The following is a 7658-nucleotide window of genomic DNA, read 5'->3' as shown; positions in this document are numbered from 1 at the left end:
AACTGTGGTGATCCATTCGGGGATGGTGAGCAGTTATTGAGCAGGTATGATGGCTTACGCGAGGGATAGATGGGACGGAGTGTTAGGTTCATAAACCCCTATTAAACTCATCTAATCATTTTATAAATCACTTATAATTTATATTTATGTAGATCTAGTTGCATGCATGATTAATTTAACAAAATGTGAAGAAGAAATGATGTTCTTACATCATTTGGACGAATTTAAAGGCACTAGTTTTGGACTCCTACCAAAACTAGGTCTTGAGCTATTACCATTATGGATGATCCTCCAAGATCTTCAAGTCTCAAGCATAGAGACACTCCTCTTAGTTGCACCCAAGACTCTTACCCAAACACCAATACTATTATTAACTAGATAATAGGATTATTAGTAACCTTAAATATTATTTCTAATATTCATATTATTGCTATACTAGTAATCTTGTCGTAATATTAGATTTTGAACGAATTAAGCATAAAACAATTTTTATGAGAGATAGATGAGAGAAAGAGAGCATGGCATTTGATTATCTTATAAAAATGAGAACATCACACATGCATATGGGGAGGGAGAAACCGGTTTTCTAGTTTCATGGGGAAGGGAAAAATTGCTTTTGCTTTTTCCTTTTGGTCTTACCAAAACACTAGGTTAGGTCTAGGTTGTGTTAGGTGTGATGATTGTGTTTTGTGCCTTAAAACAATCAACCACACAAACCTAGTCTACCTATCATAAAACCGGCTCCCACTACATAAAATAGACTCCATTTTATTTTTGTAATTTGTTATTTGTAATATGTTGTCACATGTGACATATAACATGTAACATGCATTAGGCATAATAATACATATTTAACAAATTAATTATCATTATATATCAAATAAATTACATTTAACAAAATAACAAGTAATTCACAATTACATGTATATAAAATGGGTCACATTAATTCTAGTTAATATAATCTACCACATCTTGTAATTATAACTAACGAATACTCTTATCTCAAATATTTCATAAACATTAATCAATTTTAATAATATAACAAATTAATTACTAAATTGATTCTTATTTAATCACATTACAATAAGATATATAATTCTCACTTATAAATAAATTTGTTCAATTTAAGGATTTAATTAATCTGTATCAATATACGATTAGTTAACTTTTCAGTTTGGGAATCGGCCTTTAGGTGTGACGTTAAGGGATCAACTGATCATCACCGTCAAACGACAGTAATGTCAAACTCTAGTTAGCCAATCATTACTGATTAATGTTGATCAGTTGACTATATAATTGAATTATCCCTTACGTATTCTTATTATGAAATTTAAACACGTGATCGCAGTATTGTTGAGGACACATGCTCCAACATGGAGTCATCACGTGTTCTAGAGTCTTCCGTTGTGTCTTGAACTAGTTGCTTTATGTTGTACCATATAGATATATGTTAAGTTTTGATAATGACAAGTGTGTGCTTTATTTTATATATACTCTTGCTCGTAATCGTTTGGTTAGTCTTTGTTAAGATTGACTTAGGTTTACAAGTTTAAGCAAGTAATGTTATTGTTCCGGGTATGAATTCCGAAGCAGGTTTGTTTACCACGCTAGCTTTGTCGAATAATGCCTCTTCTAGCCTTGATTGCTCTCCTCGGCTTTCTCCTGCAACAACGAGCAAACTGAGGGCTTGGCTTTGTGCCAAGCGTACTCACTCCGACGCTCAAGTCAGTGAACTTATTGTGATTAAGTAGTATGTTGCTTGATGACGTGTATTGTAGAGAGATGAGAGAGATAATACCAATTTAAGTGGTTCTTAGGTTAGATTCTGGATCCCTTCCTCAATGAGGTTTGAGGAGTATTTATAGACTTTCACCTTTTGTCACGTAGTGGCCAAGTGGGCCAAGTGGCATAGCGGTGGAAAGATCGATCTACCCTCGGCCGAGGGACCTATGGCCGGCCGGCGAGCCTGGTTGACTCCATGCCGAGGGTTCTTGGATATGAGTACGCGGGTATGTGCCGGCTGGTAGGTTGCCATGCCGAGACCCATCTTGGCAGCCGAAAGGCTGCATCGGGCCGGGATGTCTAAGTCATTGGCTTGCTGTGGATATCTTTGACCTCGTTCAATATGTTGACTTGGTCAGCGGTGCAGAATATGCCCCATCAATTTGCCCCCAGCGTAGTCTATGCCGTGGTATGGGCTCCGATGTATGCTGAGTGTATATTCTGTGTAAGTATTTTTTGCAAAATTTCTGGTATCGGCTTCTTCTGAAGCATCGGCGTGGTTCTTGTTAGGCCGTACCGTATCCCCCCTCCACATGGATGTGTAATGGACAGCAAAATGTGGAAGAGAAGGTGCTGCTAGCCGGCGGACCCAAGGTTGAGAGTGCCGGTGTATTTTTGATTGCCCCGACGTGCTACCTAGCTTGGTTGGTCGTGTTGCTTAAGGATAGATACTTTAGGAGTTTTGCTGAGGAAGATGAATAGGCAAAGGGATATGAAGGGGCGTGTTGAAGACGCTTGGTTACTGTTGCTTTGATTGACATTCAACTGTTGCGTTGATTGACATTCCGTGTACGCATGCCTGACATGTGTCTCCTCGTTGATTGGCTGACGCTTCATGGGCTGCGTTTTGATTGGTCCTCCTTTATGGGCCTTTGCCTATAAATACCAGATCTTTGAAGTGAAATTGGTTAACAATTTCATTCATTCTAAAAATTTTCTTCTTTCCAAAATTCCAAGTCTTTCCCTCTCTTCCGATCTTCAGAATTTTTACGTCGGCGTAGCACTTTTCTTCAAGGTAAACCAAAAAAACCCTTTTCAACTTTTTGTTTTGTTTAAGTAATTGTTGTGAACCATGTCTTCTACTTTGACGCCGGTCCCGATGACCGTGCGCCGGGGTTCCCCGTCGCGTTTTGATGAGGAGGAGGCGGTAGCCGCAATTCCGTTAAGGTCGAGGGCCCTAGGTCTCCTTCCCCGAAGTTGACCCCGCAGTTACGGAGGAGTGGGAGGATGATGACGATGTGGATGATGAGGAAAGGAATCCTTCCGGTGCGGAGAGGGCGGCAGTCTTGCATCATTACGATGCTGTACCATCGGCCCCAATCATGCTTGGGTGATGGGCTCGCCATTTGCTCGCTCTGAATTTTTCAAGAGCACTTCTTTTTGGCAAGGGGTACAACATTGTCATCCCTAGAGAGGATCGGACCGTCTTTGCCCTCCCTCCTCCGGTCACATCGGCGTATATATGAGACACCTGGAGTATGGTCTCCGGTTTCCTCTCAATATTTACGTCTCTACCATACTACAGGCGATGAACGTTGCAGTGGCGCAGCTTCACCCGTTTGCCGTTAGGACTATAGTCGGCTTTGTGTGGCTGTGTCGCTTTGGGGGTGATCCCAACGGTAAATTTATTCCGCCGGATGCATTTCCTTGAATGAATGTTCAAGGCGGCCGGGGTGGTATAGCGTCCCGGATCGAGCCAGGCTATCTCACCGTATCTAAGCTCTCCTCCTGCAAGGGCTGGAAAGAACGGTGGGTGTATGTCGAGGTCCCAGATGATTATCCGTTGCCTCGGTCCTCTGAGCATCGCGTCAACTTGCGGTGCGAGAGCAAAGGGGAGCGTGAGAAGATGATCCCCAAGGGCAAGAATAAGATGGACGCCGGAGTGTCTATCTTAATGAGGACGAGAAGCGAGAATCAAGCTTTTCGAGGTCGATGATGATGGGGTGCCGAAGGTTTGGTTGCCCCCGACGCAAATCATCTTGATGGACGAGCCGCTTTGCTATGTCGGCCTCATACCGGCCCTAGCACAGGGTGAGTGGGGTCGGTGTGAGGCCCATTTCTGCTTTAATGTTTTTCGTTGTTTGTATCTTGACATGTCCCTTTGTCTAAGTTTTACTTTGTTTCTTTTACAAATTATGTCCGAGCAACTCCTCGAGAAGATGGGGCTGGACAAAGACGGAAACGTTACGGAGAAGAATCCGAAGGTCGATGTGAATGACCGCCGTCCGTCGCCTCTTGACCTCCCGAAGGGCTTGGACGAGACGGCGCCCAGCCAAGGTAGCTCGCCGCTTGCCTCGCCGGTCCGAAAAGCCAAGTCTAAGGCGGCGCCGGTGTCAACCTCGCCTTCCGCCTCTACCGAGGGTGGAGGTCGTTAACATTGTCGATGGAGAGGATTCCGATCTTTGAGGATCTCCGCTTAGGCTTAAGAGGAAAAGATCTACCCATGCCACCGATGCTTCGCTTCCGTCGCTCATGTTAACGCCGGTAGAGGAAACGGGTCAACCGGTCAAGAAGAGCAAGCCCTCCGGTGCATGCATCTAACTTGCGGCTCAGTTTAGCCGGCTCATTAGATATACACGATGACCGCTCTTATGTCCATGAACGTTGACGTGGACTCTTTGGTTGAATTTTTGTAGATCAACCGGCGCGATCTGTCCCAATTACGATTGCGAGTTGAGAAGAGGCCTATGCGGACGGCGGAAAAATGTCGACTCCGTACTCGCGTCGATATCCAACGACCGGCTCATAGCGGAGGGTACAAAGTCGAGCAAGAAGGTTGGGATTTGGTCGACCTGGTCGGCTCTCGTATTAGGGAGCAAGAAAAGGCCTTGGCCGAGACGGACCGTTGATAGAGCAAACAGGCTCGATGTTGTTGCCGCAAAGGGGGTAGCCGGGAAGGCTAAGCTTGACCTCCTTGCCGCACAAGCGCGGGTCGAGGCAATTGAGAAGCTGCTGTTGGCCGAGAAGGCCAAAGTAGAGGCTGCCGATTCTGCCGCCGCCAAGTCAAGGAGGAACGGGAAGTACAAGGGCGGCTACGACGTTGTTGTCGCCCAAAGGAGGAGTCGAAAAGGGCGTATCGGCTCCAAGTCGAGTCGCACGGGAGACTAGTGCTATCCTTGCCCAAAGGGAGAAGGATATTGAGACACTTCAAAGCACTATTCTTCCTCGCATGTGTGCTCAGTATAGGGACCTGACCGAAGAAGCTTTCAGGGAGGTGATAGATGAGGTCTATCCGGATGGCTCCTTTTTGTGGACAAAATTTGACGAGCTGTTCGACGATAGGCTCGAGGCAAAAGAGAAGGCTGCGGCGGACAGGGCTGCCGAGGATGCGAGGGCCAAGAAGGAGGAGGAGGCGATCTACGCAAAGGCGGCCCGGCGAGAAGGCAAATGAGGATGCTAAGGCAACTAAGAAAGTTAAGGAAGGCGAGGATGCTAAGGTTGCCAAGGAAGGCGAGGATGCTAAGGCTGCCCGATTGCATCTAAGTCGCCCACCGAGGGTAACGCTGATGGCGGTAAGGGCAAGCGAACAGGCATAGGGAGACGGGCGGTCGTCACCGAGCTCACCGGCGTCTCGGATAGCTTCAGCTATTCGGGGGCCAACTATTAAGCCTTTTCTCCCTGCCATCCTTTTGGCGCTTCAAAGAACCAGTCTGTAACCTTTTGCTTTACTTTTCTTTGTATTTTGTGAGACCTTGGTAGGTAGAGTCTTGGCTTATCCCAAAGGGGACGGCCGTCGTCTGTATTTCTCCTTCTTGTAACTTGTTATCTTTTTCTTAATGAGAATTCTGCTTGCTTTGCCTCTGGCTTGGCCGAGGCCTTTTGATTTATTCCTTCACTTGTCTTCTTGCGTTAATTAATTGAGCGCTTTTCGTTTTTACCTTTGGCTTTAGCCGAGGCAGTTAGAATGCGTATCTCAACTGTGTTTAACGTCTTTAAACTCGGTCTTAATTTGCCGAGGCGATCGCGTTAATTAATTGAGCGCTTTTTCGTTTTTACCTTCGGCCTGGCCGAGGCGGTTAGAATGCGTATCTCAACTGTGTTTAACGTCTTTAAACTCGGTCTTAATTTGCCGAGGCGATCGCGTTAATTAATTGAGCGCTTTTTCGTTTTTACCTTCGGCTTGGCCGAGGCAGTTAGAATGCGTATCTCAACTGTGTTTAACGTCTTTAAACTCGGTCTTAATTTGCCGAGGGCAGTCGCGTTAATTAATTGAGCGCTTTTTCGTTTTTACCTTCGGCTTGGCGAGCGGTTAAATGCGTATCTCAACCGTGTTTTAACGTCTTTAAACTCGGTCTTAATTTGCCGAGGGCGATCGCGTTTCACTCGTCTCTTCCCGGCCGATTCTGGGGCAACGGAGTTTACGTTTTGACCGCCGTTGAACATATGTTAGCATATCGGCTCGTCCCCGTCACTCCCGTTAAAGGGGATGATCGAGGTTTTGCCCTGTTCTTTGTGTACATATGTTAGGATGCCTTCTGATTGGGGTAGATTAACACTTTGATGAAAAACTTGGATGACTCCTCATTAGATATGAATATGCATTAGGGTGCCAACAATTGTTTTGGGCTCATTTGATACAAAGTATTTTAAAGATTGTCGGTGTTCCAATGGCTCATCAAAGGTATATCTCCCATGTCCGTCGGTCGGTATGTACCGCCTCATTTCTTCAACTACCTTGTAGGGACCCTCCCGATTGGCGTCAACTTGCCATGGATGTTTCCTTTGTTGGTGGCAAATGACTTCCTTAGGACCAGATCTCCTACTTTTAAGTCCCTTTTGTGGACTCTTCGGTTGTAGGCCCTTTTCATTCGGCTCGATATCTTTGCTAAGTTAAGGCGTCTTTGTATCTCGGCTTTCTTCGACCAGGTCCAGGGAGGTTCTTAGGCCTTCCTCGTTTTCATCCGGGTTAAAAGTGGCCGTTCGAATGTTGGCACCGTTGCTTCAATCGGCAGGATCGCCTTGGACCCGGACGTAGACTAGGTGAAAAGGACTGTACCCCGTTGCTTCTTTCTCCGTGGTCCGAAGGGACCATAGTACGCCATAGCTCATCGGCCCATCTTCCCTTGAGGTCTTCAACTGTCTTCTTCAAGCCGTTGAGGATCGTTTTATTATTGGCCGCCTCCGCCCGTTTGCTGCGGGGTGGCGGACGGAGGAGTATGCAAATTTGATGCCGAGTTCTTCCAACCAGCTCATTATTGTGTCACTCCAAAATTCTCGGCCATGGTCGAACACCATGACTTAGGGTAACCCGAAGCGAGTTATGACATTTTCCCGATCACCTTCCTTACGGCCGCCGCGATTTTCGCAGACATCGCCACGCCTCAACCCATTTGGTGAAGTAGTCGACGGCGACGATTAGGAACTTTCTTCCTCCGGATGCCGTTGGAAATGGCCCTAGTAGATCCATCCCCCACTGTGCAAAGGGAAGGGGATTAAGCACCGGTTGCAGGTCTCGGGAAGGTGCGTGTATCACCGGAGCGTGCATCCGATACCGTTGCATTTTCCGGTTTTGTTTCTTGAATCTTCAAGCATGGTGGGCCGATAGCCGGCTCGGAGAGCTTTGTGGGCTAGTGTTCTTGCCCCCATGTGATGGCCACATGCCTTCGTGTATTTCACAAGATTAGCTTTTCGGCGGGACCGACACATTTCAGAGTGGCCTTGTCACGGACCTCTGTATAACTCTCCTTCAAACACCAAGTACCTTCTGCGATCCTTTTTATTTTTGCGAGAGGTTGCGGTCCCCAGGTAATTCGTTTGACGTTTATACCTTTTATCGAGTCATCCATGTCGTCTCGGCTTCCACGTCGCACACCATACCGATGGTTTCGTCAATGCTTTTAGCGTTCTCGATGTCCACCAAAGACGGTTCGGTGATA

Source organism: Silene latifolia, chromosome 7, assembly GCF_048544455.1.
Source record: "Silene latifolia isolate original U9 population chromosome 7, ASM4854445v1, whole genome shotgun sequence".
Lineage (NCBI taxonomy): Eukaryota > Viridiplantae > Streptophyta > Magnoliopsida > Caryophyllales > Caryophyllaceae > Silene > Silene latifolia.
The sequence above is the reverse complement of the archived record's forward strand: the minus strand, read 5'-3'. Positions refer to the sequence as shown.